At 47.9% G+C, this 23015-nt stretch overlaps 1 long non-coding RNA gene across 2 annotated transcripts; it reads left to right on the forward strand.

The window, feature by feature from the left end:
• The first annotated feature begins 684 nt into the window (after positions 1 to 684).
• Positions 685 to 6137, forward strand: LOC123629752. 2 transcript variants are annotated; one of them, XR_006732204.1, is made up of 3 exons: positions 685 to 827; positions 5307 to 5466; positions 5936 to 6137. It is a non-coding gene; the product is annotated as an uncharacterized LOC123629752 (long non-coding RNA). The 2 variants fall into 2 exon arrangements; XR_006732205.1 differs by having other exon boundaries at positions 5336 to 5466.
• Positions 6138 to 23015: the final 16878 nt, after the last annotated feature.

The raw sequence follows: 23015 nt of genomic DNA on the forward strand, positions 1-23015 counted from the left end.
AAAGAAATTATCATTCTGGTGGATTAATACCATCAGAAGATAGAGAAAGAGAGAGAGAGAGAGAAATAGTAATAACAATTTTCCTCTAAAATTTCCTAGAAATAGACTGGAACCACGTACAATAATCCCTCCCCCAGTGTGGGGCTCAGCAGCCTATAACCTACAGCCCCCCGCCCGTTTGTATAAATAAAGTTTCATCAGAACACAGCCGTGATCCCCGATGCCTTCCGACTGTGCAGCGTTAGAGTTGAGTTGGGACAAAGACCGTGTGGCCTGCACAGCCGAACACAGCTACTGCCTGGCCTCTTCCAGACAAAGCTTCCGCCTCCTGCCCGGGACAGAGCTCCCTGCGCTCCCCTTTCCCGGGCTCCTTCCGCAAGGCCAGCACAGGCAGCTGCGGCTGCTTCTGTGTCCTCGCCCGCATCTGGTGTCTCTGTCTCTCGGCTGAAGATCAGAAACTAGATTCATCTTTATATTTCCACAGGGCCTGGCACAGTTTTGGCCTTGGAGCATGAGCATGTTGTGGAAATATTTCAGTTCTGCTTGAGTGAGGAAGTCGGAGTGGATCCAGTCTTCAGCAGCCCGTGTGGCTGCGCAGCCAGGGCTGCTCCCCCGGGCAGCCTCCCTTGCTGCGTCACCGCCTGGCGACAGCGGCGCCCTGTCTCTGATGGCTCTTGGCCACACTGGATGGCGTGAGGCTGCCCCTCCTCAGCACCGCCCGCCCGGACTCCGGACGGGCACAGCAAGGCCTCTTCAGAGCCAGGAACAGGAAGCAGTAAATGCCCGACCGAGGACAAGCTGAGGGAGGGGTGGACAGTCTAGATTTGGTAAGTCTGAGGTGCAGAATATCATTTTTCAAAAAAGGCCATTTTGTTCCTTCCACACAAAAGCTCCCGGACTCATGCTTATGAAGCATCGCTAAGCCAGCACCACGCTGGGCGTGACATGAAAAGTGTGCATCCGTCTGTGGTTTGCAGCCAACACCGGCGGCACAGGCGTCTGGTCCCGCACAGTCAATCTGCCCGGTCCCGCGTCTACTATGAATCCGCGTTTTAGCGACCGTCGTCCTTGTGAGCCGCGAGGGCGAACGGCAGGGAGCGGCTCCGCAGGCCCTTTGCTTTCAGAGGCCCCGGTGCTAGGCTGGCGCCACTTCTCAGGGAGGCTGTGATCGCAGCGACAGGCCCCATGACCCCTCCCCCGGGAAGGTGAGCTCTAGAAGGTCAGAGTGCGCGCGCGCGCATGGGGAGCCCTGTGGGGGCGTGGCTGGGAGACCCCGAATTTTTTGAGAAGAGAAGAAAGGACTGACGCTGCCTGTGAACTCCCCCCACTGTGCCGCCCACCCTGGAGAAACGGCCACTGGACTCACGACCGCTGTCCCGCCCGAGCTGGGTGGCAACGGGACGGAGCGTCCCTTTTCCCAGTGAAAGGCGACCGGTTCACATTAAGATCGTTTCCTGGAGAGCTAATGGCCCTCTCAGGTTAAAGACTCAAGGCGAATGAACTCATCTGGTCACGACTCTGTGGGGGACACCTGGTGGGGGGGGTCTCATCGCTGTAGCTTAATTAAAGACCCCCAGGCGCCGGGTCAGCTGGTGGCCCTGCAGGCTTGACTAATTGTAATATTTTTCTCATTAAATTTCTGGAAGGAGACAAGCTTGGTCCCGCACAATCCCTCAATCCCCCAAATAATCAGGCGGCGTGTGGCACACTCTCCACACGGCCGGGTCCCGGGGAGCCGCCGCCCGGCGACAGCGGACGGCTGACTGTCGCGGGGACTCTCGGTTCTCGCCCCGCTGGACTGCGGGTGTTGCGGAGACGGCGGCACAGCGAGGGCGACCCGCTCCGCCCCTGGGGAGTCCTCCTTCTTCCCTGACTCGAGCGACAAGCAGGGACAGTGAGAGCCACACGCCTCCCTCCGTGCTTCCGCCCTTCACGTCCGGAAGCCGCTTCCCCGCAGGTGCGGGCCGAGTCACGCCCGGCGGTCCCGGGTCTGCGCTGTCACAGGGCGGCTCTGGAGCGGCCACGCGGGCCACCCAGGCGGAGCCGCCGCACACAAGGACCCTGGCTCAGGCCGGGCAGGTCCGCTCTTCCGCCTGGGGAGTGGCTGTCACGTCTGCACAGCCCCCTGGATGCTGGGCCTGTTAACCTGCACTCTCCTCACATTTGCCACCCGGCATGCCCATCGCTTGTCACACGCTGTGCGATGGCTTTAGAAACATTTCCTTTTAATTTTTACGGCAAACCCAATGAAGTAGACAGTTTTACTCCAGTTTTACAAACGGGAGAGCTATGGCTCCGAGGTGAAGCAGCACGCCCAAGTTCAACAGCTGCCCAGTGCAAGAGCTGAGTTTGCGGCTCTGTGACCCTCAAAGCCCTGCCATCCGCAGAGCAAAGTCAGAGCTCTCTGCATGTCCCTTGAGCTGCTGACCTGAGCTCCCCTGGGGGCACCGGCCGCCTGTACTTCCCCACTGTCGTGGGCTAAATTGTGTCCCCCTCCCCAAAATTTGTGTGTTGTAGCCCTAACTCTCAGTACCTCGGGATGTGATCTGTATTTGGAGACAGGGTCTTTGAGGAGGTGATGAAGTCAAAATGAGGCCTTGGTGATGGGCCCTAATCCGGTGTGCCTGGTGTCCCTATAAGAGGTGCTGAGGACACAGACACACACAGAGGGATGACAGCTGTAAGCCAAAGAGAGAGGCCTCAGATGAGACCAACCTGCAGGCACCTGGATCCCAGACTGCTGGCCTCCAGGACTGGGAGACAACGTGTCTCTGCGGGCGACTCGTCCAGTCTGCGGTTCTTTGCTGTGGCAGCCCAAGCGGCCCGAGACGCCTCTCCCCATGTGCTGCCCGGGCCTTTGCTCAGACCCCGGCCCCACGCCTGGGGTGCTCTGTCCACTGTCTCTGCTCGGTCGGCCTTTGCCAGTCTTTTGAGATTCACTTCATGAGTCGTTTCCTCTAAGAATCCTCTGGATTGGGCTAAGAATTCCTCTTCTGGTCACCTGTACCCCCTTCTGCGTGGCGCTATCTTAGCAGATAGCAAATCATGTTTAGTCGTGTATCTGTCTCTCTGATTGGAGAGCAGGGACCAACTTATACACCATTGTGCTCCCAGCAGCTGGTGCAGGCCCTGGCACGTGGTAGATGACAAATAGATGTTGGTGGCACCATACGCTGAGTGCTGAGTCCCCATCAGAGCACATGTTGGAACCTGTTTCCCATATTCTTTCTTTCCTAGGCTTGTGCACAGAAGCCTCTCCCACCCCCTGGCAGGATCCGTGGGGGCCACATTTCCTTCTTTCACTCCTCTCCGCTCAGCCTCAGAGTCACCTGTGCTCCCACGCCTCAGCAGAGCACGAGGGGCCTGAACCCAGCAGGGGAGCCTGGTTCCACTCTCACCTGGCCGGAGCTGTGAGCGTCTCTTTGTCTTGAGACTTCCAAAGTCCCCCTGGTCCCCTGGCCCCTCCTTGGTGCTCTTAAATCCTGGAGGCCAGTGAGATCTTACAGAGGCTGGGCTCACCTGTCCTCAGGGCCTGGAGTGGCAGGTGCGTTGACACAGGAGACAGGCCCTCCACTCCCCACCCCCTGCCTCCGCAGCGCAGCTCTGCTTCATGAGTGGAGCAGGTCACTCCAAGGTGAAGTCCTGGCTAAATCCGATCCTGTAAAACAGCAGATGAAGAAAAAGTGGCTTTGATTCGGATTGAACATGTATTACATCCAATGTATTTTTTTTTTTTTTTTTTTTTTTTGCAGCACTGGTAGCATTTTGCTATCTTGATAATTTTTTGCATATGCTAACCTTAAACTGAATTACATTTCCAGAGTCCACGTCAGCTAGTGTGTGCTTGTAGGCACGTGGGGGTGTGCTAAGCCCCCACCCCTTGATCAGTGTGGACGTCTCCCAGCCTGTGAGGGTAGTTTCTCTGAGCTGGCACTTCCTCCCCTTTAAAATGGGGATAATGTCTACACTGCAGGGCTGTTTTGAGAAGTGGAGATTTTGTGAGAGCTGTTCTAGTGATAGCTCTCCCTGACAACTACTGATACTAACAGTACTACTCTTTCTTCCCAACTTAATTTTCATAGCCTGGGGCAAACACCTACCTCTTTAGTATTCTCTTTACTATCTATTGCTGCTGTTGTTGTTTTTAACTAACTCCATGAGAAAGGGAGACAAGAGATGTCATGTTTGGGAATAAAACAAAAACAGCTTAAGGAAATCAGAAAGGAAGTAACTACGCCATTGCCTGTGTTATGCGTTGCCTGGAGGACAGCAAGCGTGTCTCGTGAGCGCCAACTACCCCCGCTGGGTCCTCGCACCGGCTGTCTTCCCACAGCACCTGACCTGGGAAAGGCAAGCCTTCACTGTGCCCTTCCTTGGTGCTCTCTGTCTTGCCTATAATGGGCATATGTCATTGCTGTTTGTTGCCTTGCTTGGAGCCACTGGCACAACACACCTTGTGCACGGTTTTTAATTTACCAATTTACTGAAACAGGAGGGCCTGTGAGGAGCTGCCTCCTGCTGGGGCCGCATACTCGAACAGAGACAGGTGCAAACCTCACTGCCCTGCCCTAAAGCACCCGACAATCCAGTCAATGAGGATAGTTAGTATGAACAGTGCTAGATGAGTGGCATGGAGACATTGAGTGCTCCGTGAGGACAAGGGAGCCATGGCCTGGTGGGGGCAGGGGAGAGAAGCCATCCCTGAGACAGGGAGTCCAGAGGGAGAGCAGGCAGGGCTAGGGGAGAGCTGGGTCACCCCGGGGGGTGCCTGCTGTCGCCTTCTCCAGATGCACTGCCTACTTCTCCCCCGCAGCCCCCAGAGAAGGAGTGGCTTGCTCCCCTGGACTTGGAGGCTGCCTTGCCTGGCTACCCCCTGCAGAGCGAGCAATGCCCCCTTTCCCAGGGTTGGGACGGCCTCAGGACACATTCAGAACCCACCTGATCCTGATCTCAGGGCAGATGGGCCCTCATCCCTAACAGGAACTCACGCAAGACCCCTGTCCACCAAGACAAAGGTGGACAGATGGTTTTAGCAGGCAGGATGGCTTGGGGGGTGGTTCTTCCTCAGCTACTTTTTAATGGTGACGGTGATAACAAAATCAATATAGTATGATTATTATATAACATCAGTGCATTTGAGCAGATCAAGTACATCCGAATCAATGCGCTCATTATACAACTTACAATATGCAGTGTGAGGGACAATGCACCACACAGTGTACAACACGAACCACTCCATGTACAGCTTGACACAGTCAGGCATCGGGCAATGATGGGGTTATGTTCTGAGAAGTGCTTTTTTTTAGGTGATTTCATTGCTGTGCAAACATTACAGAGTTACTTACACAAACCCAGATGGTGCAGCCTACTCCAAACCTAGGCTACATGGACAGCTGATTGCTCCCGGGCTGCAGAGCTGCACAGCATGTGACTGTACTGAACACTGTAGGCAACTGTAACACAATGGTAAGTATTTGTGCATCTAAACATATCTAAACTTAGAAAAGATATGGTGAAAATACAGCACTAAAGATGAAAAATGGACACTTGTGTAGGGCACTGACCATGAATGGAGCTCCCGAGACTAGAAATCACTCTGGTTGAGCCAGTGAGTGAGTGTTGGGTGAAGGGGAGGCCTAGGACGTTCCTAGTGTTTATAAAGTCTGTAGACTTTATGGAAACACTGCACACTTAGGCTACACTAAATTTATAAAAAAAAATTTATTTTTTCAATAATATATTAACATTAGCTTACTGTAACATTTTTATTTTGTTTTAATTTTTTTAACTTTTGACTGTTTTGTAATAGTACTTAGTTTAAAACACACGTTGTACAGCTATACAAAAAGTTTCTTTCTTTACATCCTTATGCTATAAGCTTTTTTATTTTTAACTTTTTTTTTTTACTTTTTAAACTTTTTGTTTAAAAACTAAGACACAAACACACAGTAGGCCTACACAGGGTCAGGATCATCGATATCACTGCCGTCCGCTCCACACCTCGTCCCTCCGGAAGGTCTTCAGGGCCGACAGCAGGCCTGGGGCTGCCGCCCTGTGACAGCAATGCCTTCTGGATGCTTCCTGGAGGACCTGCCCGGGGCTGTGTTACATTTACTTTTTTTATGTAAGCAAAATGAGCATACTCTAAAAAAAAATAAAAGGTTAATAAATATACAAACCAGTAACCTAGTTGTTTATTTTTATCAAGTGTCGCACACCGAGCGTATTGCATGCGCTTTGCTTTCATAGCCCAGGCAGTGTTGGACTAATGTGTCACGCTCCACCGCCACTGCGTCACTAGGCCACAGAAATCATTCATCTCCGTTTTGACCTTGGGGACCACTGTCATATGTGTGGTCTGCCTTGACAGAATGTTTTCACGTGGTGCGGGACTGTGTAGCTGGACACCAGCTGGAGGGCCGATGCGCAGTGCATGTTACGTACAATATAATGATCCGTGTGTGAATATTCACTCCTCCTACACGCAGCCCAAATAAGAAACACTCCACAAACGCCAAAGCCGAGGGCTGGAGAAGGCCAAGATGCGCCGTGGGTCACAGCGTGGAGCGACACAGCGTGGAGCGACACAGCGTCGCCCTCGGCTCGCAAACGCGCTCCCGCCGCGGCGTCTTCCCGGCCGCCTCCAGCCTCTTCTCCGGGCTCAGCCCGACCTCCTCTGCCGAATGGCCCGGGCCACCCTTCGTCCCCTGCTCCGGCTGATCCAGGTCCCCCCCCCCCCGCCCCCCAGCTGCAGCTCCCGGCTCGGGAGAAACCCCTGCCGCAGAGCTCAGAGCCGCACACGCGGCCGCCCGGTTCTCAGCCGGCTCCCCGTGCGGCTCCGCAGCCTCCTCGCACTGCTCCTCGGCCCTTAGTCCATCAGGAAATCGCTGCAGTGAGCTGTGGTCAGCGTTTAAGGAAAGAAAAAGAAGAGAATAGAACAAAATAGGATGCATCGCACATATTGATAGTATGGATCGGCCTGTTTTGTACAACTTTTGTTTCCTCCGTGTGTCTCTGTGTGTGAATGTGTGTTTCTGTGTGTGTGAGTGTGTTTGTGTCTGTGTGAGTCTGTGTGTGTTTGTGTCTCCGTGTGTGACTGTGTGTGTGTGTGTGTGTGTGTGTGTGCTGGATCACCATGAAAAATGTATTTTTTACATTTTACTGTGGATTATGATCAAAAAAGTTGCAAGCCCTGAGTTAGAGGGCTGGCATTTTCCTGCTCATTCTGTTGCCCTCGGTGCCTACAAAGTGGCTGGCCCCAGGGAATGGGGACCGGATCAATACCTGAGTTAACAGTCCAGGAAGGAGCTCAAGCCAGAGCTCGGGGGTGTGGCTGCCGGTCCCTCCCGACTCCTGCTCCAACACTCCCAGTCCGCGCCGCCCCCAAGCCTGCAACCCGTCTCCCCACACACGACTGCCCCCCCACCCCCACCCCCTGCAGGAAGGGGCCCAGCCGGGTTGACCTCATTAGAGCACGGACACCGCGTGCGGGGTGGTGCAAAAGCAAAATCCTTCCATTCGGGCATTTACTGAAGACCCAAACTAAACTGCGTGCCTCAGTGCGTGGCGTGCTGTGGGGCAGAGTGGTGCCCGGTACCTGTCCCTACACTAAGCACCAGCACCCCTCGCCCCGCCCCACCCCTTAGCTCCTGCGCAGTGGGGGGAAGAGCATCCTGGAACCAGCACTGCGCAGCTACCTGCAGACACACACCTGCGCCCCCTTTCCTTCCCTGGCCAGGTGTCCGCCTCCCTGGGCTCAGTGCGGGCCGAACAGGCTGGTGTTCCACGGCGGCGAGGCTGGAAGGTGACCCCTGCTGTTTCCTGCCCGGAAATGCAGGCTGCCCTGGCAGCGGCCGCGTCTCAGCTGGCTCTGGGGGGCGGCCAGAGGCCTTGTGCATCCTGCGCCCTCGCTGCCCTTCCGGAAGGTCCGCGCCGTCCTCCCTCCCTCCTGCTGCCGTCTGCCCCACTGCCGCTCTGTTTTCACTCCAGGGACTGGGACTTTGGGAACAGCCGGGCTCAAACATTTGGCCTGAGCTTAGGCCCTCGGCAGACTCACCCCTGACACGCTGCGTCAGCAAACCAGGGCGGAGCGCGAGTGACCACGGCCCAGGGGAGGCCAAGCAGCCGGGAAGAGAGTGAGCAGAGGGGAAGGCTGGTCGCTGGCAGGGACACTTTCCCAGGATCCCTCTAAGAGCTTCCTTCACGTGGGGAAGGTGTGGAGGACATGGAGATTTGACAGCCAGCTACTTAAGAGATGAAAGGAAGCTTTGGGGACACAGGTTGTCCGGTGACAGCAAGCAGAAAGCAGGGCAGGGCCACCAACATTCCTCTTAGTTCCTGAGGGTAGGGGACTACTTTCCATTTGCACTTAGCATGTAGGCTGTGTAGTGGCAGGGGTCTCACTCTACTCCCCAGGCTGGTCTCGAACTCCTGGCCTCAGGTGATCCTCCCACCCTGGCCTCTCAAAATGCTGGGATTGCAAGAGTGAGCCACTGTGCCTGGCTAGGAAGCAGAACTGCTAAGTGCTCCATTGATTCCAGAAAGCAGAATTATGTTTCCAAGAGTAAAGCCATTAAGATGTAAATTTAAAACAAACAAAAACGCTAAATGTCCCAAGAGGCTATAGTCACCCTGTTTATCAGGGACCTTTGAGCTGCAGATCACTGGTAAAAGCCAGGAGGAGGGACGGAAGAAACAAAGGACTGTCTTCCTGCCCCTGAGGAATCGACCTGCTAAGACAGAGACAGGTAAAATGCACGTAAAAGACAGTATGTAACCATGTACATTAGAAAACACAAACTCCTCTGGGATGAATGATATCCCAAGTCTGGGGGTTATGGGATTTGAACATCGTAGACCAGGTGACTCGGGAGAGCTTTGTGGGGTACTGAGTCCATCCCTGCCCCTACAGGCAGCGATGGTCAGGAAAGGCATGCCCTCCAGCGTGGCTGTGGGGTGGGTGTCCCATGGTAGCAGCCTGTTTGCAGCCTCTGGAGCAGAGAGAGAAAGGGAGAGGTGCAGACGAACCAGGAGGAAGGACTCACTCGTGCTGTTCCCATGACACCCTTCATGCGTCCTTGCATTTAACTGGCCTGCATTGCCTGTTCTACCGTGGTCCCGGGCATTCATTCACGCTGAGAACTCCGGTGAATTCTGACAATCGGGAACCAAGCAATGGCACAATCAGAGTAGCCTAGGACAAAGAGGTTTTTGGGACAACATACAGGAAAGTGTATAGGATAACAGAGGCTGAAGTCCATAAAGTAACAAGATTTAGCAGACTTTTATTTAGGAAAAAAATGACACAAAACTTGTAAAATTTTGGCCTCATTGTTTTGTGATCTTTTAAATTAGCCTAAAATATTTGAAGTGTGAAAAATAGAGAGAAGACAGGCACCGCAGCACAAGGCGACAGTCCCAGCTACTCCGGAGGCCGAGGTGGGAGGATCACTTGATCCTTGAGGCCAGCCTGGGATACTCCATTTCTAAAAGAGTAAACAAATCAAAAACAGAGGGGATGAGGTAGCCATTCACTAATAGTAGTTTATTAAAGGCATTATTTTTCCACCAAATTCACTAAGGCCTGGACACCAAAACCTGGGCACCGTACAGTTCAAAACAAGTGACATTACCCAGAATAGCCATAGGTCCAACAAGCTGTCCAGCCACCTACCAGTTTCACCTACAGTCCTTGGACCAAGCTAAAACAAAGTGAAACAGAGACAGTAGCTCCTGGCTGGTGGAAGAGCCCACTCTCATGTCTGGAGCCTGGCTTCCAGCCTTCAGAATAGCTCCGTGGCCCACATTTCATGGCACTTGCCTTAAATGCATGGGCCACACTCCCTAAAGCTCCTACCGCCTGGCTGCTCACAGCCTTCCTCCACCACAGGCCTGCGTCCCATCTGGGCTGCCCAGCAGAGCCTGTCCTGAGCTCTCCACATGCATAAACATTAGCACCGTGAGGAATGAGTGGCCACCACACCCAGGCCAACCCACAGGACCAGTTCCTGCTCCCGTGGGGTGTCCCCTGGGCCTGCCCACATCATATGGCAGTCTCTCGTCTACCTTTGTGGGGTATCTCCTCAAACACTCTCAGGCAAAGCAGCTGCCTCTCTCCCCGTCTGAGCTGCTATGTTTTGAAACACATTGGCCAAGAAACAATATACTTAAAAAAGTCTCGCAGGACTCTGTGAGCTTGCAAACTGCAAGGAAATAAAACAATATTTTAACAGGCTGTCCAGCCAACAGGGATCCTGGGAGTCTTATATCAGGACTCCATGACTAATCCTGTCAAAACTAACACAGGCTACAACAATATTTAGCCAGGAACACTGCTGAAAGCTGCCAGTGTGTGGTCCTCCATGTAACGATTTCTCAGGTTTTTATGCTGGGCAGAGGTTTGGGGAGGAGATGGCGTTTCAGAGACTGTTTTACCTTCCGTGGAACAGTTCCTGATGCACACCAAGAAAAGTCCCATTACTAGTCAGAAGCCAGGCTGCACCTTTGCATGGGTCTTTCAGGCACTCACTTTAGAAAAGGCAAACCAAAGTTTCCCCAAAGAACACGTTACTTTGTTCTTACAGCCTTGGCGGTGGCAACTTCTACGTCGTGTGCCAAGATTCTGAGCCTTCCCCCTAAGCCTGGGAAGGAAGGCAGGTGGGGAGCGGCCATGGCCCACGGCAGCCTCAGCCCTCCTTTGCACTGTTTCTGTTCTCTGCTTCATGTCTTTTCATACACAAACACATACATGTGTACACACATGCTCACACAAGCACATGTGTGTACACATATGCTCATGTAAGCATATCCTTGTGCACACATGCTCAAGCTAACACACACCCATACACACTTGCACACACATGCTCATGCAATTATGCCACAGGCACCTGTGTTCTTTATTTCACATCTTCTCGTACTCTGAACACATGCACGTGCACACGTATGTGTACACACATGCTCACACAGGCGTGCACACATCCCCTGCAGAGGCGAAATAGCAGAGATGGATGTGAGTGCACAGAGCTGAGAGGGGAGGAGCAGAGAGTTTGGTCGTGTCTACAAAAGCGTCTGCCCAGGCAGCCCGAGTCGGGGATCTGGGTCAGGTCACGTTGGGATTCCCAGCTCCACCACGGGCCAGCTCAGTGTTGCTGGGTTAGTAACTTAATCTGAGGCCCAGATTAAGAGGGTTTTTTTCTTTTTTTCTAAAATGAAGATGACACCATCTACTCACAGGACTTTTTTCCCCAGAGGATTAAATGAAATGATAAATGTTAAAGCTCTTCGTAAATTTCAGTGTCATAAGGAGTCATATGGAGCTGACAAAAAGGAACAATGTGCATCTCTAAATGCAGCTATGGGAACATCCTCACATACTTAGAACCAAAGGTAAAAAGTTGATGAAAAATGTACAGAGAACAGAACACTGTCTAGCGCCCAGCATGTCCCAGGCTGTTTGCGTGTTCTGGCCAATGCCTGTACGTCACCTGGTGAGTGATGACACAGCTCCGCAGGTCTGGAACCCCGGACTGATTAGAAGTGACTGTCATTTAGACAAGGATACAGGGCCATAAAACAAACAACAACATCTTGTCTTTATTTAAAATTCTGGTATTCTGTTCATCAAGACTTTTGCATGGAAATAACTTTTATTTTTTAAATATTGCATTAAACTATTACTTATCTTGATTACTGAGTTCTTTGGTGTCCCCTTAAATTTTGCACGGCAGCCAAGCACTTCCCTTGCCTCCCTCAGCTGCAGCCCTGGTGAACGTCACTCGTCATTGCCATGTTTCATTTCAGCAGATTTTCTGTGCTGACGTAAATGAACGTCACTCGTCATTGCCATGTTTCATTTCAGCATATTTTCTGTGCAGCCGAGTCACTCTGTCTGTTTTCCCTGTCTGCCCAATCTATAAAATAATAAAACTGTTGCAAAGAGTATAAAAGAAGCAAGAAAGTTGGCCCTTGGTGTCAAGGACCTTACAATCTGGTTGGGAAGCCAACCTGGCCTGCTTCAAGCTACTGAGCTACACAAGACAGTGTGATAAAAAATGTTTTTATAAATTTTATAGGATTTCAGACTAGGAGGAAGACTTGTGGGAGCCATGATCTCTCTGTAATAGGTTCATTAAAGTGAATCTTAAGTGAAGTACGGATCCGGATTAGCATGAAAAATGGAGAGAAACATCACACAGCTGAGATGCTGGGAGCCTCTCTCCTCTGTCTTTGGGTCAGATTCCAGCTCTCGTTAATTAACATAGTAACCCTGGATGCACAAAGCTGTGGTGGTCAGAGCTCTCTCTAGAAAAAGTTCAAGCCCCCCCACACCAGTTGCTCCCCAAATCTCATAACAGCTGGCAATATTTTTTGATCATTTTGGCCATTTCAGCACCAGAACTTAAAATGGATCTTAATAATGGGTTTGGGATTTGGGGGCTTTGCTGTTGTTGTTGTTGTTTTGTTTTTTGGCCACAATTTAAAAAGAATGGTGAAGGAGAAAGCTAGCTAGCTGTCTAGGTCATCAAAAACAAGGACAGTCTGAGAAATTGTCACAGCCGAAAGGGGCCTAAGCAGACATGACAGCTAAATGTAATGTAATGTCTGGATGGGACACTGGGACATAACAAGGACATGAGGTGGAAGCTAAGGAAACCTGGAGCTAGATGCCAGTTAATAGTAACGCCCGAGTCCGGGTTCATTCCTACTCCAGTGATGTGAGCTCTGACAGGGCAAACTGAAAGGCATATGGGGGCCTCTGTCCTGTCTGTGGAACTTTTCTATAAATCTAGAACTATTCAAAATACGAAGTTTATTGAAATTATAAAAAAAAGGTTCTTAGTGGCACAGTAAGGTTAGAATCCGGCAGAGGGATAAAAATGAGTCCTGAAGATATCAAAAGGTAATGCAATCGGGGCTAAAACCTCTCTTCCAAATCCCCCCAGAGGGGTGTGCACGGGGTAGTGTGGGGAGGCCTCTGAGCTGGAGTGAAACGTCTGGAGGAGTCCAGGGCTCAGGATTCTGTCACCCAACAGAACCTCAGGTCGTTAACCGCAGCCTGGGTGCTCCCAGCTGAAAATGCCTCCTACGAAACGCCCCAGGCCAAAGCACAAGGCGTCAGAAACTGAGTTCCCATATCCCCCAGCAAGAACCCGAGGCCCCCCAGGGCTGGATTGGCTTCCTCGGGGACTCTGGGATCCTCCCGCTTGTCCTCTGGGCCTCCTCCCGGACGGCCAGGACCAGGGCCACCTGAGAAGCTGCGACCCAGGACACACTTGTTCACTTATCCATGGCAGTCTGGACTCAGTTTACCCTCTTGCCTCCTTGGCCCAATCCGGAAGTAGAGGAGCATAGTGCTGATAAGTCTCAAAATTGAATTAAAATGAGAAGTAACTGAAGTAACAGCACAGCTCAGGGCACACGGCAGTTCCACAGAAGCACAGTCCCTAGTCCAGCCTCTGGGGCCCCCTGTGTGTCTGTAAGTTTCTCCGTTTGGAAAACTCTAACAAGGCAGCGGCCTTCACGTGCCGGGGTGAAAACACAGAGTGTGTTGCTGGAAGGAGGCTCACTGGAACCCAGGAGTTCGAGGCTGCAGGGAGCTATGATTGCACCACTGCACTCCAGCCTGGGTGACAGAACGAGACCCTGTCTTTAAAAAAAGCAGAAACTAAAATAAATGAAAATTTGTAAGAAGTGGTCCCATAAGGTGGAGCCAGCCTGGAAAAGAGAAGGCTGCGGAGGGAATGTCTTCAGTCCACAAGGGACCCTCCCCGCAGTGCTTCTCACCAGAAGCACAACCCGAGCGTTGACGTGCACACACACACACACACATGCACACACACACGCACACACACACATGCACACACACACATGCACACACACACATGCACGCACGCAAGTGCACACACATGCACACACTCACGCACACACACATGCACACGCACACACATGCACACACACATGCACACACGCACACACATGCACACACACATGCACACGCACACACATGCACACACACATGCACACACACACATGCACGCACGCACGTGAACACACATGCACACACACACGCACACACTCACGCACACACACATGCACACGCACACACATGCACACACACGCACACACGCACACACACATGCACACACATGCACACACACATGCACACGCACACACACGCACACACATGCACACACACGCACACACGCACACACGCGTGCACGCCCCTGCTCACTGCGGGCTCAGTGTGCATGAGCCGCCCGTGCTGGCCATGCAGAGAGAGGCCGGCCAGCCCGGGGCCTCCCCTCCTCCGCCCCGTGGGGGTGCTGCCCGCGTGCATGGCCCACAGGCTACACCTCCAGGGCCCCCCCGCTGCTCACCAGGTCTTTGCCTTCCCGTTTCTCGAACCGGAAGGGAGTGCAGAGCTCTTCAGCTGCAGTCTGTGCTGCTTTCTCCCATCTGACTGGGGGCTCCCTGAGCACCCCGTGCCCAGCAGTGCTCGCTGGGAAGCAGTCAGGGACTCTGGGCAGGAGCGCAGAAGCCCGCCATGGAGGGAGGCTGCCTGTGGGTGACCCTCGCAAACAGGCCCACCTGATGCCACAACAGTGGGATGGGGACAAACCACTCAACTCAGCCAAGAGCCTGGCCAGTGGCCACCCCCGTCTGCTGGTCAGGACACTGGCAGCCGGAGGAAACGTTCTCAGACCGGGCACTTTAGGAGCCAGCATGTTGGTCAAGACCCACAGAACCAACCCAGTGGGCCCTCTCCCGCTGCCCTCGGCCCTGCATTGTCACGTTGGGGACACACTGATATTAGGGCCTCACTGTCCGCATTTTCCCTCAGCACCGCGCCTCTCACCAGCTTCAGTTCTGTCTTCCCCAGCACTAACTGAAGCTTTTCCTCTCTCGCTGCCAGCAACGTCTTTCATCTGCCTGTCTTCCTGCTTCTGAAGCCACCAAATAGTGAATTTATCCTGTGCAATGTATGAGGGTCCCTTGTGGACTGAAGACATCCCCTCTGCGGCCTTCTCCACTCCAGCCTGCCTCAACCTTATAGGACCACTTTTTAAAAATTTTCATTTATTTATTTTTTACTTGTTTTAGAGACAGGGTTTCATTCTGTCACCCAGGCTGGAGTGCAGTGGTGCAATCATAGCTCCCTGCAGCCTCGAACTCTTCCCAAGTAGCTGGGATGACAGGTGTCAGCCACCACGCCCAGCTCTGTGACCACTTTGTTTACCTGCTCTGAATGCTTTGATTTATCAACATCCCTTAAAATTAAGAACTCTGCTCTTAGAGCACAGTTTGGAGTTTAGAATAGGAGTAATGCCAAGATAATTGATCTATCCCATTGCTATAGTTTGGACGTTTGTCCCCTCCAAATTGCATGTTGAAATTTGATCCCCAATGTTGAGGTGGGGCCTGATAGGAGGCGTTTGATTCACAAGGGCAGATACTTCCAGAATAGATTAATGCCCTTCCTTGAGGGTGAGTGAGTTCCTCAGAGAGCTGGTTGTTAAAAAGAGGCTGACACCTCCCCGCCCTCTCCCTTTGTCTCTCACCCTGTGATCTCTGCACACGCCACTCCCCTTCGCCTTCTGCCAGGAAGCAGCCTGAGGCCCTCACAGATGCTGGCTCAATGCTTCATGTATACCCTGCAGAAACAGGAGCCAAATACCCCTCTTTTTTAAAAAAAAATATTTTTAGGTATTCCTTTATAGCAACACAAATGAACTAAGACACCCATTCTGACTTTTCCTTTTTTTTTTTGAGAAAGAGTCTTGTTTGTCATCACAGCTAGAGTGCAGTGGCATCATCATAGCTTACTCCAATCTCAGATTCCTGAGCTCAAGTAAACCTCCTGCCTCAGCCTCCCAAGTAGTTGGGACTACAGGTGTCTGCCACCACACCCAGCTAATTTTATTTTAGTAGAGATAAGTTCTCTCTCTTGCTCAGGTTGGTCTTGAACTCCTGAGCTCAAGTGATCCTCCTGCCTCAGTCTCCCTGTGCTAGGATTACAGGTGTGAGCCATCATGCCTGGCCACTTTTCCTTTTTTAATGCTACTTGATAATGATTTCCTTAGAAATTTCAAATCAATGATTTTTCTAATTCTATCATTCCTCCTACATTTATTGCCTGGCATTCTTCTGTAAAGCCGAGCTTTCCTTTATCAGCTGAAGTTATTTGGCTACCATGAAATATATTTCCTATTGGAAGGGTAAGATTAATAATTATTATGCTTTAATGAATTTCAAATAAGTTGATTATTGCAAAAAATAGTGAAAATGGAGGACTTTTTTCTTTGCTCTCTTTTAATTATTATTATGAATTCATAGATTTTTTCTCCATTTTAGAGATTAAAGACATAAAACTAAGACGTAGTTTCCTTTTCTTAATGTTATGCAGCTAATAAGTGGCAGAGCTGGGACTAGGACCCAGGCCAGTCTAATACCAAGGCTAATCTCCTAACCATGATACTTTACTGCTTCCCTATGGCCCACGCTTTTTTTTTTAGGTTTTCAAATACTGAGTTTGAAAGTACAAATTCTTGCAGTTCACTTGGTTAATACTAGACCCAAGGCTTGTGGGATTATAACAAAATATCTAATATTCATGTCATCAGAGTTTTGGAAAGAAAGAAGTAAGAGGGCAGGACTGAAAAAATACTCAGAAAAATAATGGCTGCAAAATTCCCAAATTTGGCAGGAGACATAAACCTAAAGATTCAAGAAGCTGAATAAACTCCAAGTAGGATAAAAACAATGAAATCTACACCAAGACACACTGTAATTAAATTTCTGAAAACTAAAGATTATACGTAAAACAAATGACAACAAATTTCTAATTGGAAACCAAGGAGGTCAAAAAGAAGTGGCACAATATTTTTCAAATGCTGAAAGAAAATCAGAATAAAGAATATCCAGCAAAAAAAAAAAAAATCCCTAAACAAACAAACACCCATCAAGATTAAAGAAAAAATCAAGACACTGTCAGAGGAAGGAAAACTAATAGAATTTCTCACCAGCAGACCTACCCTAAAAGAATGGCCAAAGGTTGTTCTCTAAATATAAAGAAAACAATAAAAGAAGAATCTTTGGAACATCAGGAAGGATGAAAGAACACAGTAAGCAAAAATGTAGATTTTCTTCCCCTCTTGAGTTTTCTGAATAATGTTTGACAATTGAAACAAAAAGTATAGCACTGTTTGATGTGACTCTCAATGTATGTATAGAAATATTTAAGATAATTATATGACAAAGGGCCGGGGAAGGAATGTAAAGGGAGGTAAGGTATTTATGCTTCACTCAAGCTGGCAAAATGATGACGCCAACAGACTATGATAAGTCATATATATGTAAATGTAATACCTAGAGAAACCATTAAGAGCTAGACAAAGAAATGCACTCAAAAACACTATAGATACATCACAATGAAATTCTAAAATATGTTCCAGTAACCTACAAGAAGGCAGGAAAGAGAAAACAGAGAAAACAGAAGCAGAGAGAACAGACAGAAGACAAAAAATAAAATGACAGACGTAAGCCCTAACATATCAATAATTACTTTAAACAAAAACGACCTAAAGTTACACTAATTAAAAGACAGAGATTGACAAATTGGATTAGAAAACATGACCCAAATATAGGTTTCCTACAAGACATTCCCTTCTAATGTAGCGATATAGGAAGGTTAAAAGTAAAGGAATGAAAATGTATCATATAAATATTGACCAAAGGAAAGCAGGGCTGGCTATATTAATATCAGACAAAATAGACTACAGAGCAAAGATGATTACCAGAGACAGAAGAGGAAATTATATAATGTTAAAAAGGTAAGTCTGCCAAGAAGACATATCAACCTATGCACCAAACAATGGAGCTGCAAAATACATGAAGCAAAACCTAACAGAACTAGACAAATACACAATTACAATTGAAAACTTCAACATCCCTCTCTCAAAAATCGACAGAAAAACTTGACATAAAATTAGCAAGGCTCTAGGAGAATTCAACAGGATCTAACTGACATTTATAGAACACTGCACTTGTGGTGGCTAACATTAGATGTCAATGTGACTAGATTCAGGGATGCCCAGATGCCTGGGGAAGCGTTGTTGCGGGGTGTGTCTGGGAAGGTGTTTCGGGGGAGACTGGCATGCGAGTCAGTGGACTGAGGGAGGAAGCCTGCCCTGGGTGTGGGTGGCACCATCCCACCGGCCGGGGCTGGGACAAAGCAGGAGGAAGGGAGATAGATATTCAGCTTCCTCTTGCCTCCTCTTGCTCTCCTTCCCAGAGCCAGATGCTTTTTCTCTTCCTGCCTTTGGACATCAGACTGCAGGTTCCTTGGCTTTTGGACTTTGACACTCACACCACAGCCTCCCTGTGGTCTCCCAGGGACTCTCCTGCCTTCAGCCTCAGCCTCAGACTGGGGGCTGCACTGGCAGCTTCCCTGGTTCTGGGGCTTTGGGGCTTGGACTGAGCCAGGCTACCAGCTTCTCTGGGAGCCACACTATCAGCTTCTTTCATCTGCCAGCTTGCAGATGGCCTGTTGTGGGACTTCGCCTTGGTAATCATGTGAGCCAATTTCCCCTAGAAATTTCCTTTCATATCTATATATTATTTCTTCTGTTCTTCTGGAAAACCTCGACTCTCCAGCAGCATCAGAATGCACATTCTCCTCAAGCACCCATGGAACATACACCAATATGGACTGTATCCTGAGCCATAAAACAAGCCTCAGTCAACTTAAAAGAATTGAAATAACACAGAGCATGTTTTCTTACCACAATGAAATCAAACTAACAATCAATAATGGAAAGATAACAAGGAAATCTCCAAGCACTTGAAAACTAAACAACACACTCCTAAATAATCCACAGTTCAAAGAGGAAGTCTCAAGCAATTTTTTTAAAAGTGCATTGAACTGAGTGAACAATAAAATACACCAAAATTTGTGGGGCACAGCTACAGTAGTGCTGAGAGGGCAAATTCACAGCACTAAATGTGCACATTAGAAAAAAAGGAAAGTCTCATATCAATAATCTAAGTTCCCACCTTAAAAACCTAGAAAAAGAGTAGCAAAATACACCCAAAGCCAGCATGAGAAGGGAAATAATAGAAATAATAATGGAAATTAGTGAAACTAAAACAGAATAGTAATGGGGAAAATAAATGGAACAAAGAGCTGGTTCTTTGAAAAGATCAATAAAATTGGCAAACCTCTAGCAAGACCAACAAGGAAAAAAGAGAGAGGATGCAAATTACCAATATTAGGAATAAAACAAGGTATATCACTATAGACCTCAAAGATACCAACAAGATAGGGGAATACTAAGAACAACTCTACACATATAAATTTGACAACTTGAGGAAATGGACCAATTCCTCAAAAAATACAAACTACCACAACTCATCCAATATAAAATATATAATTTGAATGACCCTATTACTATTAGGGAAATTGAATTTATAGTTCAAAACATCCCAAACCAAAAAATATCTCAGCACAGATTATTTCACTGGAGATTCTACTAAAGGTTTATAGAAAATTAACACCAATTCTCCAAAGTTTGTTCCAGAAAATAGAATAGGAGAGAGCACTTTCTAATTCATTTTATGAAGCTAATATTATCCTGGTTTCAAAAGACAAAGAAAGTACAAAAAAAAGGAAACTACATACCAACATCATTCATCAATATAGAAGCAAACATCCTCAACAAAATATTAGAAAATAGAATTGAGCAATATATTAAAAAAAACATATATACACCATGACCAAGTGGGCTTTACTCTAGGAATGCAGGGATATTTCCATATTTGAAAATCAGTCAATATTAACATAAACATATGAACTGGCTAAGAAGAAAATCACAGGATGTATAATAAAAATTTTGCCTGGTCTTTGTCCCTGGTTTCTGGGAGGCAGCATCTATCCTCAGTGATAAGAATGTCTTTGTTATTAATTGTGGGTCCATGCCTGAGTGTATGCTAATGAGGTAACCCATAGTGAGCCCCTGGATAGTATCAGGATGGGGGCTGGCCATGCCAGAAAGACAAACCACTTGGTTAGAGGGTTGGAGCTTTGAGATATGTGATATCCAGCCCAACCTCCCAATGTCCAGGGAGGGAAGGGAAGCTGGAGGTTGATTTCGGTCACATGGCAAGTAATTCCATCACTCATGCCCGTATAATGAAACATGGACACCAAAGCTTGGATGAACTTCTTGGTTAGTGAACATATTGATTCCCTGGGTTGAGGACACAGAAGCTCTGTGCTAAGAACCCTCCCAGACCTTGCCTTCATTGGCTAGTCCTAATATGTATCTTTTATAATGAAATATTAATCGTAAGTATAGCACGTTCTTGAGTTCTTTGAGTTGTTCTAGTGACTTATCAAACCTGAGGGAGTAGTGGGGACCCCAAAATTTATAGTCAATTGGTCAGAAGTATGGGTGGTTTGGGAAACCCAGAACTTGTGGCTGGCATATGAAGTGAGGACAGTCTTATTGGGGACTGTGCCGTAAACCTATGACGTTTACACTAACTCTAGGAAGTGTCAGAAATGCATTGTAATATTGCACATGATCATATCAATTGATGCTGAAAAAGCATTTGACAAAATTTAACGCCTTTTCATGATACTCTTTGAAAAACAGAAGTAGAGAGAACTTCCTCAACTTGATAAAAAGCATCTACAAAAAACGAAAAAAACAAAATAAAAATGCTATAGTTAACATAATACCTAATGGTGAAAGATTGAATGCTTTTCCTTTAAGACTGGGACTAAAGCCAAGATGTACATTTCCACTAACCATATTTAATATTGTGTTAGAAATTCTAGCCAGAGCAGTAAGTCAAGCAAAAGGTATACAATTAAAAAAAGGGAGAAATAAAATAATACCTATTTGTAGGTAATATAGTTGTTTATGTAGAAAATTTGAATGACTCTACATACATACACACAAAAGAACAACTCCTAGAATAAGTGATTTCAGCAAAATTGCAGGATACAAGATACATACAAAAATTAATTGTATTTTTACATAGTAGTAATGAACACATAAACACTTAAAATTAAATATATAATACCATTTACAATGACTCCAAAAATGAAATCTTAGGTGTAAATGTAACAAAATATGTACACGACTTGTATACTAAAAACTAAACAATGCTGATGAAAGTAATCAAAGTTGATCTACATAAATGGAGAGACATACCATGCTCATGGATTAAAAGCCTAAACACAGTAAAGATGTCAGTTCTCCACAAATTGATATACAGGTTTAACATGATTCCTATCAAGATCCCAACCAAATGTTTTGTAGGTTTAGACAAGATTATTCTAAAATTTATATGGAAATGGGAAGGAACTGAAATAGCTAAAACAATTTTCAAGGTGAATAAAGTGGTAGAAATCAGTCTATGTGATTTCACAACTGTGAGGTATGGTCAGGGGTGTAGCTCAGTGATAGAGTATGCACCTCTGATGTCAGAGGGGTAGACACATACATCAATGGAACAGAATGGAGAACTCAGATATAGACCCACAGGAAAATATGCTTAATTGGTTTTGACAACGGTGGAAAAGTGATTCAATGAAGGAAAGATAGCTTTCTCAACAAATGGTGCTGGAACAATTGGACATTGTAGGCAAATAAATGAACCTCAACTAAATTCTCACACCTTATACAAAAATTAACTTAAAGTTAAGTATAACTTAAGTTTAACACATTGACTGCCATGTGAGTTGTATTTAACTCAGGCTCATTTTGAGCCCCGGGGCCTCATGAAGCAAAACCCTGCAGCTGGTTCATGCAAATCTTACTTGTTGATATTCTTATTGTTACAATCAATATTGACAGTTTAATTCTAAAAATGTGGATTACATTGGATGTAAGTCATGCACAGAAAACAATAAAAATTAGAAGGATCCTTTTGTTTTAATAAAACACGACAGCCCCGGGGGGGGGGAATTTTTTTCTAGTGTGGCCGTCAATGTGTTAAAACATGAAACTATAAAACTTTGAGGAAAACAACTAGGAAAAACTCTGAAATCTGGGGCTACACAAAGAGTTCCTAGACGTGACACTGAAAGCACAGTCAACAAAAGAAAACATGGATAAACTGGACTTATGCTCTGAAAAAAACCTTGTCATGACAAAAAGACAAGCTATGGAGTAGGGGACAATATTGGCGAAGCACACATATATAGCAAAGGCCTAGAATCTGGAGTAAAAAAACTCTCAAAACTCAATAGTAAAAACAAACAATCCAGTGAGAAAATAGGGAAAAGATGTAAAGAGCAGCCATGTTGAGGTCACCTGCCCAGGTTTGCCCTACGGGCTGTGAGCAGAGCTGACACGTCTCTTGCAGTCAGAGGAGATAGGAGTAGCAGTGTGGGTTCTCATGTTTCCCCTCTTACCCTTCCTGGAAACCACGTACTGAGATGACAGAGTAGAGTGTTCACCTGCAGGCGTGAAGGTTCACCTGCAGGCGTTAAGTGTTCACCTGCAGGCGTGAAGGTCTGCACAGGACCAGCGAGGCTCTTCTGGCCTCAGTGGCTGTCTGCCTTCCCAGCCCTTCCAAACACCGCGTTCCTGTCTGGCCAAAGCTGCCGGTCGCAGCCTGGACCTGACCTTGCATCACCATGTGCCTTTGTATAAGCTGGTCCCTCTGCCTATAACCATCCTGGAGATTTTGTTCCCAGCATCCATCACGGTGCAGAGTGAGGGCTTTCCTGCTCCCCCAGGGCCCAGAGCTCCTCACTCCCTTCCTCACTTCCTGCAGGATGTGCTACCACTGTGGCATCTTCCTCAAGGCATGGCTCTCTCTTCCTCCAGATTACAAGTCATCGAGAACTTGTCTTCTCTCTCTTTTTGTTCCTAGCATCTACCATAGTGCAGAGTGAAAACATAGCAGGTTTTTGTTCAATGCATGGCACTAAGTCAAACCAGTTAGCAAATTTTTTTGTTTCCAACTTCTGACTGGGCCCTAAGAAGTCATCAAAAACAAAACTG

This window comes from Lemur catta, unplaced genomic scaffold (genome assembly GCF_020740605.2).
Source record: "Lemur catta isolate mLemCat1 unplaced genomic scaffold, mLemCat1.pri scaffold_41_ctg1, whole genome shotgun sequence".
In the NCBI taxonomy this organism is placed as follows: Eukaryota; Metazoa; Chordata; class Mammalia; order Primates; family Lemuridae; genus Lemur; species Lemur catta.